Genomic DNA, 11,898 nt, shown 5'->3' on the forward strand with positions numbered 1-11,898 from the left:
GATCCCCTGAAAGAGGGCGTGGCAACCCACTCCAGTGTTCTTGCCTGGAGAATCCCATGGACAGAGGAGCCTGGCGGGCTACAGTCCATGGGGTCGCAAAGAGTCGGATATGACTTAGCAACCAAACAGCAACAAGCCTATTCCATCACCCTACCTCCAAATGTCTGGAAAATGGAAAACCTGATTGTAAAAAGAAGACCAAAATGAAATGAAAGCAACAAGCAATCATTGACCTTGAGTCAGACCCTCCACACATCACTGCTGCCCTGCATCAGCTTGGCACCATGGTACCTTTACCCTCCTTTACAGGGAGGCTCTTGCCTGGAGCACACAGCCCCGAGTGCCCATCCATACCCTCACCCCACCCACAGCCTCCTTCTGTCTCTCTTCCATGGCACATTCACCACCTTTTCCAGCTTTGAAAGGCTGAGCAGCAGACTCTATCCTGGATGGACTGAAGTTTTATCAATCAAAAAAACTCTCTTGGGTGACCATTCCATATTGAAGTATGGCAGAAACCATCACAATATTGTCAAGTAATAATCCTCCAATTAAAAATAAGATAAAAAAAAAAAAAAACGTCTAAAATAGAAATGAACAAACGACGGGGCAATCTATCCACAACTGGGGCTCAGACCCTAAGAAAGTCTTCCCTCTCCTCTATAACACCCATAACAATGTTCCTGCCCACTCTCCCAGGGTCTCCACGGGCCCCTAAGCACTGTCTGCGCTGTATGAGGAAATGCGATGGTCAGGAAGGCGGAAGATGAGTCTTACCTTGGCAGTATTCAGCGGCTGCTCACCATAGCTCTTCAAATCGCCGCGCCTTATCGGGCAGCGGCCTCCTAGCTTCAACCAGCGACTCGGAAACAATCCTGAAGCAGGAGCCCATCCCAGGCGTCTCAGTCACTTCAGTAGCTCGTGGCTTCCTGCCGGCGATGGCAAGAACCCGCCGAGGTGGCAGGCTATCCCCCCACCCCCGTCTGTGGTCACAGCTGCCTCCACCGAGCTCCGCCCCTCCCACCGACCCTTGGAAAGCTTTCGTGGGCTCACTGTGCCCAGGAAAAGCCTATGAGCAAGGACCACGAGCAGCTGGTCCTTTCTCTGGAGCTGGGCCACGTTTGTCACTGTGCCCCACTGCCGTCAGAAAGTTTTCCCAAGGGGCTTTGGTTTAACAACAAGGAGGTGTTTTTCCTGCAGCGAGCCTGGTAGGTACAGTTAGTAAACCTCCAAGTTAACCCTGCAAGGTATTTCACGCCGCCTTGCAGGGTTGTCTGCAGGGCAAGAAGGAGCTTGGGTTCGGCTGCCTTGTGCCCTCTGTGTGAGCGAGGTGGCCATCTCCCAGCCGTGCTGGTTTTGTCTTGTCTTCCAAATAGTCCTGATGATACCCAGCTCATGGGATACGAAGAGCACAAGTGATAGAATGGAGTGACGGCAAAAATTTGGCTCATTCCCTTGTCTCTAGTAAGGAAATTCCCTTGACTCTAGCCAGTCCTTGATTCTGATCTCAGAGCCTTTTCAATTGTACTATGTCACTCCTCTGTGAAAACTCAGAGGAACAGAGACTGATGGAGTTGATGGGGAAGGACCGTAACATCTAGAGTGGCGAGGTGCCATCCTTTACCACACCAGCTGAGGGACCAATGGGACCAAGAAGTTTGCTGAGATGCCCTCTGGAGATGTATTGGTTCAGCCGGACATAGGGAGCCACTGGCCTCCTACTTTCTGATCTGTGGACCAAAGGGAGCCAGTGGGTGGTCTCCTCTCCTGCCCTTATGTCTGGGAACCTCAATATCAGGGGGCAAGGAGAGAATTTAGACACATTGGCTTCTACTCCTGCCCTGGGACTACAGTTCAGAATCTCAGCTTCTTCATGGAGTCCCTTCCCTTGGATTTTAGGATTAAGAGAGTAATTCGCTGTGAGTCTCTGGCAGGAAAGATTTTTTTGACAGATGTTCATGGCAACCGTAGCAGCAACATAGAGATCTTAGGTTCTAAGACTCCTTGGAAACAATCTATTTTATTTTCCCCAAAAGATTTTTTTGTGAGAAAAGACGGATTAATGTATAAAAAGCCTCTATTACAGTATTTAGCACATGAGAACTCCAAATAACTGGTAGCTGATGTGAATATGTCTAATCCAAGTGCCAAATCTGATCTTTTAGAAAAACTGCTTTGTCTTCTTCCATCCTTGACAGCAAAGGGCCCAGAACCATGCCCAGAATTGGCTGTGCTCAGTGAATCGTAGGTGTTATTTTTATAGTCACTTCCTGACACCTGAGAGTTGGACCTAAGCATTTGCGCTCTAGTTTGAAGACTCCCAAACTACTTAAACTTGTGATTTAAAAGTTAATGGTTTGATATATAGTAACTACACAGGTGCTCAGCCTGGTGCTCTGAGACAACCTAGAGGAGAGAGATTAAGGCGGTGGGAGGGAGGCTCAAGAGGAAGGGGACATATATATGTGTATTTACGGCTGATTCACGTCGTTGTACAGCAGAGACCAACACGACACTGTAAAGCAATTATCTTCCAATTAAAAATAAAACAAAACTTGGAAGTCAAAAAAATAAAATCTTAAATACAGAAAAGTTATTGAATTGAGGAGAGATTATTCAGTCCTGTTATTTCAATTCAGCTAACACAACAAACTTTTCTGATTGTTTGCTTTAAGAACACACAAGAGGTTGGGGATGCAGATATAAATAAGCATGCCTGTCCTCTGTGGGAGCCAGTCTAAGGTGTCTGGGAGGGGTCTGGTAGACAACCATGACTGGGTGTGGTAAGTGCAGCCATTGGTGCCTCAACAAGGCACAGTATTAGAACAGAGGCAGGAACAATAACTCCATCGGGGACTACTGAAGGACATTACCAAGGAGACGGCTTTGAACACGGTTTGTCCCTAAGGATCCTGCAAACTCTCAGAGGCAGAGCCAGCATTGAGCTTTTTACTTACCAAGGGTCCAGTGATACCGCCTGAATTATGTCTAATTTTTTTTTTTAATCCATGGGGCTTAAATAAGTGAGTTGTGAAGAATTTTTTACATACTTGAACTCAAGGATACAGAGAATACAGTGGGAAATAGGGAGTCTATCTTTCTAAAGAGAAAATCCATTTCTTCCAATGACTTATCTATTCAAGGTTAGAGTGAGAGGGGATGTGTGAGGTTTGCAGGGAAAGGAGTTTAGAGAAGCTGGCTTTTGTATGATTTTGGGGGAAAAAAGCTTCACCTTTCTGTCCACCCCCAACAGACAGGGATCGGAAAAAAACCCAAAAATGGATTCCAGCAGCCACCCAGAAAAGAAGGAGGAAATGACCTTACTCTTGGGTTTCAGTTGTCTAAGCAGAAGTGAAAGTTACTTTCAGCCATTTTCACCCTGACAGAGTCATAGCATCCATAAGAAAGGCAGGGGGAGGAGGGGAGGAGCTGGGAGAGAAGATGGGAAGCAGCAAGACATATGAAGTGAGGCGAGGGGTGTCCTTAACAGAAGCTTTTGTTGGAGAACCTCAGAGAGGGCTTCCAGGGCTGCGCTGAGATGAGACTCCGCTCTGACCCTCCCCCGCTCAGCTCAGTGTTCAGCCTCACTGGCTGCCCCATTTATTTTTGCACATTTGAGGTGACATATGCAAAATGTGGAGCTATCCTTCCATGTGTCTGCAACAGCCTTCTGACATCAGAACATTTCTGGGAAAAAAAAAAAAAATCAAAAGCTGTGGACAATAGAATAGTTGGAGGGAAGAAACATTAAAATAATCCAGTCCAAGATTCACTTAGGCATGGTGGTGTGAGAAGTGGGGCAAATTCCCTCTGAAGAAAACAAGTATAAAGCCAGATAAAGTGGTCAAAATTCACCATTCAAAGGCACTGGAGCCTGACCAAAGGCAGACAGATTGAGAAGTGTTTAATCTTGGAAAACTGCTCCTGCATCAGAACGGCTGTGAGCCTGTGGTCTTCTTGTTTGGACTTTCTGTGTCTCATCCACACACCTCAGCCTGGCTGATGAGAAACACAGCTTTTTTTTTTTTTTTTTAACTATGACTTATTTTTTAAAATATAATGTTATTATTGGCTGCGCCAGGTCTTAGTTGCTGCTTGAGGGATCTGTGAGCTTCCCTGTGGCATGCAGGATCTTTAGCTGTGGCAGGCGGGATCTATTTCCCTGACCAGGGATGGAAGCCGGGCCCCCTGCATTGGGAGTGTGTAATCTTAGCCACCGGACCACCAGGCAAGTCCCAAGAACCACAGTTTTACTCGTGTGAATGATGAACTTGTTTGAGGCCTGTTAGTGAAAACCAGCAGCCAGGTGAAGGTGACAGATGTGATCTGGAGTGAGGAGGTGAAAATCTGCTACTTATGGGTTAAAGGCCACAGAACAGTTCAGATCAAAGTGGAAAAACTGCAGCTTTACTGGACTTGAGAGCACAACTTCTGTTCAGAGTAGCCTGAAGATCACCCAGAAATGCAATGGGGAAAATCTGGAAGTAAGAGAGCTCCCAAAGGGCTGAGATAATAACTCCCCACATGTCCCTGACCAACTCCTAAAATATGCACAAGTCAGGGGGACCAGAGAGAGTCCAGAGAAAAGTGAAAATCAAGGGAGACTGAAGGACACTCTGCAGATTTGAATTTCTTCCTTCAACCACACACAACTTAGACAGCAGAAGATAGAAGGCTCACATGTTCAAGGTTTCTGAGCAGGACTTCTATCCAAATAATGACCTGACCACTAAATAGCACACAAACTGGGAACACCCTTAGGGAGCCAGACTGAAAAACAAAGTAAAATACTAAAAGTAAACCCTGCACAGTGATATCAATGGCTGCACACCATGCAGGAGACCAACTTTGCAATTCAGGTGCGGAAAAGTTAAGAAAACAGGAAACAACTTTCAGAAAAATAAAACAAAATTCAGGAATAAAATAGAATTCACAGCAATGTCCAGTTTTCAACTAGAAATTACTAGGCACACAAAAAAAAACAAGAAACTGTGACCAGAAAAAAGTCAATATTCTGATGCCACATGGACCCAAATGTTGGATTTAGCAGACAGAGATTTCAGAACAGCGTTTTTAGTTATGTTCAAGAAATGAAAAGAATATATGTTTAAGAATTAAAGGAATTTCTGTGGAGAATATGTCAACAATAAGAGACTCTCAACAGAAAAATGGAAATTATAAACAAGAATCAAGTGGAATTTCTGGAGTTGAAAACTACAAAGACTGAAGTTGAAAATTAACTAGATAGGCTCAACAGCAGATTTGAGATGACAGGAAAAAGATGTGAATTTGAAGATAGAGCAATAAAAGTTATTGAATAAAAAAAAGAGAGAGAAGCAGAAAGAGTTAAGAAAAATGAACGAGACTTAGAGAACTGCCAAATGAAGTATAATGTTCAAATATAAATGTAATAGGAACCCCAAAAATAGAAGAAAGAAGAAAAGACACAGAAAAACTATTTGAAGAAAAAAAAATTGACAATTATTCAGTGTTAGTGAATGATATTAGCTTAAAGTGTCAATGCTATGGTCTGAATGTTTGTGTGCCCCCAAATTCATATGTTGGACTCAGTGTGCCCAACCTAATCATGAAGTAGAGCATTTGTGAGGTGATTAGGCCATGAGAGCATGCTAAGTTGCTTCAGTCACGTCTGACTCTGTGCGACCCCATAGACGGCAGCCCACCAGGCTCCCCCGTCCCTGGGATTCTCCAGGCAAGAACACTGGAGTGGGTTGCCATTTCCTTCTCCAATGCATGAAAGTGAAAAGTGAAAGTGAAGTCGCTCAGTCGTGTCCACTCTTAGTGACCCCATGGACTGCAGCCCACCAGGCTTCTCCATCCATGGGATTTTCCAGGCAAGAGAACTGGAGTGGGGTGCGCTTGCCTTCTCCAATGGCCTCATGTAAATTGGATAAAGGCAAATTCCCTCACTTTTATTTACCTGGAAAACAGTAAGAATTAGTGAACTTAAAAAATAAAAAAGGCCTTTTAAAAATTTTATATAGAGAGAGTTCTCTCTCTTCCACCATGCTAGTGTACAGCAAAAAGACAGTCGGTCATCAGTGAAGCAGACACTCACTAGACCCCAAATCTACTGGCACCATGATCCTGGACTTGCCAGCCTTCAGATTAGTGGGAAATAAATTTACATTTATAAACCACTCAGTTCATGATATTTTGCTATAGTAGCCCAAACAGACTAGCATAGTCAGAAAACAGAATGAACCCAACATAGTATAAACACAAAGAGAACCACACTGAGTCATCATGGTTCTATACTGAAAACCAAAGAAGAGATTATCCTGCAAGCAGCAAGAGAAAAAAATGATCCATCGTATTTATGGCAACAGCAACACAATTAGTGGTTGAATTCTCATCAGAAATGGTGGTGGCTAGAAGACACTGGAATGGCATATTTAAAGTGCTAAAATTAAAAAAAAAAAATAAAGAACTATCACCTAAGAATTTACTATCCAATAAAAATATCTTTAAAAAGTGAAGGTGAAATAAACACTTTTTCAAGTAAGTAAAACAGAGAAGTTGTTTCTATCTGACTGAAAGAATATGATACCAGATGTTCACCAGCTGACAAAAAGAAATGAAAAGCACTGGAAATGGCAAGCATGTAAGTAAATTTAAAAATATATAATAATATATTATCTTTTCTTCTCTTAACTTAAAAAAACACATATGATTGCTCAAGCAGAAATTATAACATCGTACTGTGGGTTTGTAGCGCACATAAATATACGTGCCAATAATAGCACAGAGAAGGGGAGAGTGAGCAGTGGAGATATATGCGTGCAAAGTTTCCTTTTTCTTTCACCAAAAACTACATTAATTGAAAGTAGATCTTCCCTGGTGGCTCAAACGGTAAAGCATCTATCTACAATGTGGGAGACCCGGGTTCGAGCCCTGGGTTGGGAAGATCCCCTGGAGAAGGAAATGGCAATCCACTCCAGTACTATTGCCTGGAAAATCCCATGGACAGAGGAGCCTGGTAGGCTACAGTCTATGGAGTCGCAGAGTCGGACACGACTGAGCGACTTCACTTTTGCTTTCATGATCCATTGAAGAGGCATATTGTAATCACTGATGCTGGGAAAGATTGAAGGTGAAAGGAGAGGAGGATGGCAGAGAATGAGATGGTTACATAGCGTCACTGACTCAGTGGACATGAATTTGAGGAACTCTGAGAGATGGAGGAGGACAGAGGAGTTTGGCATGCTGCAGTTCACGGGATCACTAAGAGCTGGATGCGACTCAGCAACCCAACAGCAGTAACATTGTAATCACTAGAGCAAACACTGAGGAAAAAAATCAAAGGTAAAAAGTAAGGAGGAGGAGTGATCTCAGGCAGTTAGCACACTAGGAAGTTCCAATGTTTGTCCTTCACACACACACACAGACACAGACACAGACACACACACACACACATGCTAATGAAGAACTGCAAGCAGATGAAATGGCATAGCACTGGAAGAGCTCTGAACGAAAGAACTTGCAGCAACTCAGTGGAGCACAAAACCCAAGGATGACTGCATAGAAAAGCATCGGAAGCATCATCCTGGGATCACCCCCATCTCCCAGTCCGGCACAGTTCAGTGCCAAGACGGATGCCCTAGGCAGGACCTTCCCACATGGGGGGAAAGAGGTCAGAAGAGCACAGCAGCCCTTGTCAGCACAGAGACACCCAAAGCTTTCACCCGACTGCTGCAGTATTTGCTGACACTGACCTGACACCAGCAAACCAAGCTGCTTGGAATCCACCTTGCTGTGCCTCCCTGGAGAAGCAGCCGCTACTTTGTCCCCCACTCTTTTAAAAGGAGCCATCGCTGCACTCCCTGCCTTGAGAGGAGTTGCCACTGCATCCCCCAGGGCCAGAGCTTCCATGCCCCCACTCCATTCCCTCCCCCCAAACAATTGCACACATGCCCCAGACCCTAGCTCAGAAACCACTTTGTATACACTTGACATTGGCACCACCACCACCACCGCAAGTGTACCTGTGCCCTGAACCTCAGAGCCGCGGTCACTCCATGTGTGCCTGCATCTTAGACACCAGCATCATTGTCATTACTTTGCCGACAAAGGTCCGTCTAGTCAAAGCTATGGTTTTTCCAGTAGTCATGTATGGATGTGAGAGGTGAGCCTAAAGAAGGCTGAGGAGCAAAGAATTGATGCCTTTGAACTGTGGTGTTGGAGAAGACTCTTGAGAGTCCCTTGGGCAGCAAGGAGATCATTGAATCTCAATCCTAAATCCTAAAGGAAATCAGTCCTGAATATTCATTGGAAGGACTGATGCTGAAGCTGAAGCTTCAAGACATTGGCCACCTGATGTGAAGAACCGGTTCATTAGAAAAGACCCAGATGCTGGAAAAGATTGATGGTAGGAGAAGAAGGGGATGACAGAGGGTGAGATGTTTGGATGCCATCATTGACTCAATGGACATAAGTTTGAGCAAGTTCTGAGAGTTGATGAAGGACAAGGAAGCCTGGCATGCTGCAGTCCAAGCGGTCGCAAAGAGTAGGACATGACTGAGCAACTGAACAGCAATCTCTGTCACACCAAGCATGCTTGTACCTTGGATCTGGGGGCTACTGGTTCGTGTGCCCTATGACCACTCCAAACACGACTACACCTCACACTCTGGTGTCACCTCAGTAGTGTACATGCCTTCAGGCCAAACCCAGCACCAAGAGGGATGTGACCACAGCATCTTCCTGAGGGGAATAAAGAGAACAGGAGCACCCCAGCAGCCTTCTCCAACAAGGACCCCAACAACCCTCACCACCTCCATACACATCCACTGAGTATTCATCATGATGGATAAAATAAAGCTGTCCCACTGCATCACAAAATTTCAGAGCAACAAAAGAGAATATTCATGCACAAGCTTCCAGAGAAACAGAGGACAGAGGATCAATGACAAAAATAGCTTGGGACTCCTCAAAGTAACCTTGGAAGCCAGAAGATAATAGAACAATATCTTCGAAAGTCTAAGGAAAAGTTATTTCCAACTTGGAATTCTGTCTTAAGCCAAGGGGAAGAGTAGAATAAAGACATTTTGGGGGTATACCAGCTCTCAAACCATTGGTTCCACATTCCCTTTCTCAGAAAGGGACTCCATGATGTGCATCATAAAAATGAAAAAAGAAATTAAGGAAGAAAAAGACCTGGAATCTGAGAACGAAAACAGCTAAGATGAGAGAGAGTCCCAAGAAAATAATGAAGAGAACTCTCAAGAAAAAACTGTGAAACAGGCCTAGGAAACAACCCGCATATTTTGAAGTAGGTTGGAGGGTTCTGGGGGGTTTCCTCAAGAAGGTGGTGTTATTGCATTGCCTGGTGTGTTGGAAGGTATTCAGAGGAGACTTATACACTAGGGACAGCTAGTTTAAAGGGTAGCTACTGCTGCTGCTAAGCCGAATTCAGTTGTGTCCGAGTCTGTGTGACCCCACAGACAGCAACCCACCAGGCTCCCCCATCCCTGGGATTCTCCAGGCAAGAACACTGGAGTGGGCTGCCATTTCCTTCTCCAATGCAGGGAAGTGAAAAGTGAAAGTGAAGTCACTCAGTCGTGTCCGACTCTTCACGACCGCATGGACTGCAGCTCACCAGGCTCCTCCGTCCATGGGGTTTTCCAGGCAAGAGTACTGGAGTGGGGTGCCATCACCTTCTCCGTTTAAAGGGTAGAATTAATGCTAAACAAATAGATAATTAAGCAAATGAAAAATTGAGTCATTTCTATCCAGGGAAGACTTAAAATTGTGTTTGGGAAAAAAACATAGTATATTATATGGCTCAGTTGTGAGTAGAATTTATATAATCATACTATAGACCCTGAATACTTATAGAAATTACAAAACTCTACTGGAGATACTGTGAGATTAGAAGGGCCTGCTGGAGAAACGGGAAAGAGCTAAATTTGCTTCATAATAAGAAATAAAAAGATCATGTCTAAAACTGAAAAAATCGAGAAGCAGTGGTCAAAACTTGTTATTTGTTGACATAGAGGTAAATGTCACAGTTCAGTTCAGTTCAGTTCAGTCGCTCAGTTGTGTCCAACTCTTGGTGACCCCATGAATCGCAGCACGCCAGGCCTCCCTGTCCATCACCAACTCCCGTTCACTCAAACTCACGTCCATCGAGTCAGTGATGCCATCCAGCCATCTCATCCTCTGTTGTCCCCTTCTCCTCCTGACCCCAATCCCTCCCAGCATCAGGGTCTTTTCCAATGAGTCAACTCTTCGCATGAGGTGGCCAAAGTACTGGAGTTTCAGCTTTAGCATCATTCCTTCCAAAGAAATCCCAGGGCTGATCTTCAGAATGGACTGGTTGGATCTCCTTGCTGTAAAAGGGACTCTCAAGAGTCTTCTCCAACACCACAGTTCAAAAGCATCAATTCTTCGGCACTCAGCTTTCTTCACAGTCCAACTCTCTCATCCATACATGACCACTGGAAAAACCATAGCCTTGACTAGATGGACTTTTGTTGGCAAAGTAATGTCTCTACTTTTCAATATGCTATCTAGGTTGGTCATAACTTTCCTTCCAAGGAGTAAGCGTCTTTTAATTTAATGGCTGCAGTCACCATCTGCAGTGATTTTGGAGCCCCCCAAAATAAAGTCTGTCACAGTTTCCACTGTTTTCCCATCTATTTCCCATGAAGTGATGGGACCAGATGCCATGATCTTTGTTTTCTGAATGTTGAGCTTTAATCCCACTTTTTCACTCTCCACTTTCACTTTCATCAAGAGGCTTTTTACTTCCTCTTCACTTTCTGCCATAAGGGTGGTGTCGTCTGCATATCTGAGGTTATTGATATTTCTCCCGGCAATCTTGATTCCAGCTTGTGCTGCTTCCAGCCCACAAGTATCCATTAAAAATTCTCCAATGTGGACTGTGAACAGTCTGTGAACAGACTGTGAACTCCAATGTGAACAGAAAAGAGGAGGCAGCTGGCAGAGGCAAAGAGGCCCTTTGTTCATGGCGAGCCTCTCTGAGTCTTCAAACTGCATACATGTATGGCCCAGATAGACACTAAAAACTAGATTTAAAAAAATAGTATTGGGATGGGGAGTCAGATGACCCAGGTTATCGGTGGGTAGGGGAGCTTCCGTATTCACAAGTGGAATATTGCCCAGAAGCAACAGGAGATTCTGGGAGTATGGCCCTGAAAAAATTCTTGAGGCAGCAAGGAAACGTGATTTTTAGCTGCCATCCAGAAGTTCACCACATTGGCAGTCTTATCCCTAATCTTTGGGAACCCCAATAGGAAAAGCATTTACTTTTCAGAAATAACTCCATTCAAGACTGAACAGGGTCAGGCCCTATCATTAAGGTTTTGAAAGTCATAATTCCTGGGTCCTAGAAGAGACGCTTGCAGACAAGGGGCTGGAAAGCACAGCACTGGCTTCCAAAGCTCTTTGTGAACCACAGCCTACATTGCAAACCAGGACACACATGTAAATAACTAAGTCCGAAGTCTCACCCCCAATTCCCTATCCTCACCTCTTAGCTATTCTATTGTATTCTATTCCTATCCCTTCCCCTTTCTTCTGTGCACTTTATTCTTTTCTGTTCTATTTCTTTTTTCCTTTCTGCTAGGTTTATTTTTTAGAAAAAGATTCCCAAGAGTAATGTATCCAGGCTGGAGACCATGATTGTTTTTGCTTTATACTTCTTGAGGGTAGCTGGATGGATTTATTTTCTTTTATCTTTAATGTCTTTTATTATTGTGGTAAAAGTCACATAACATAAAGCATACTATTTTAACCACATTTGACTGTACAGTTCGGTGGCAGGGTGCAGATTTACAAAGCATGTTTACGAGTGTAACTGTGCTCTGAGTTCTCAACAGATAGCCCAGTGTGAGAGAACTCCTCATCCACTTC

General features: G+C 44.3%; 1 protein-coding gene across 1 annotated transcript in view; it reads right to left on the bottom strand.

Moving 5' to 3' along the window:
- BLK (BLK proto-oncogene, Src family tyrosine kinase) overlaps window positions 1-952 on the bottom strand; it is a 51,893-nt gene extending 50,941 nt beyond the window's left edge. Inside the window, exon 1 of the mRNA XM_027548990.1 lies at window positions 778-952. The gene's annotated coding sequence lies outside the window, so the exon portion shown is untranslated. The remainder of the gene's footprint in view (window positions 1-777) is intronic.
- Between the last annotated feature and the right edge of the window lie 10,946 nt (window positions 953-11,898).

Source organism: Bos indicus x Bos taurus, chromosome 8, assembly GCF_003369695.1.
Source record: "Bos indicus x Bos taurus breed Angus x Brahman F1 hybrid chromosome 8, Bos_hybrid_MaternalHap_v2.0, whole genome shotgun sequence".
Lineage (NCBI taxonomy): Eukaryota > Metazoa > Chordata > Mammalia > Artiodactyla > Bovidae > Bos > Bos indicus x Bos taurus.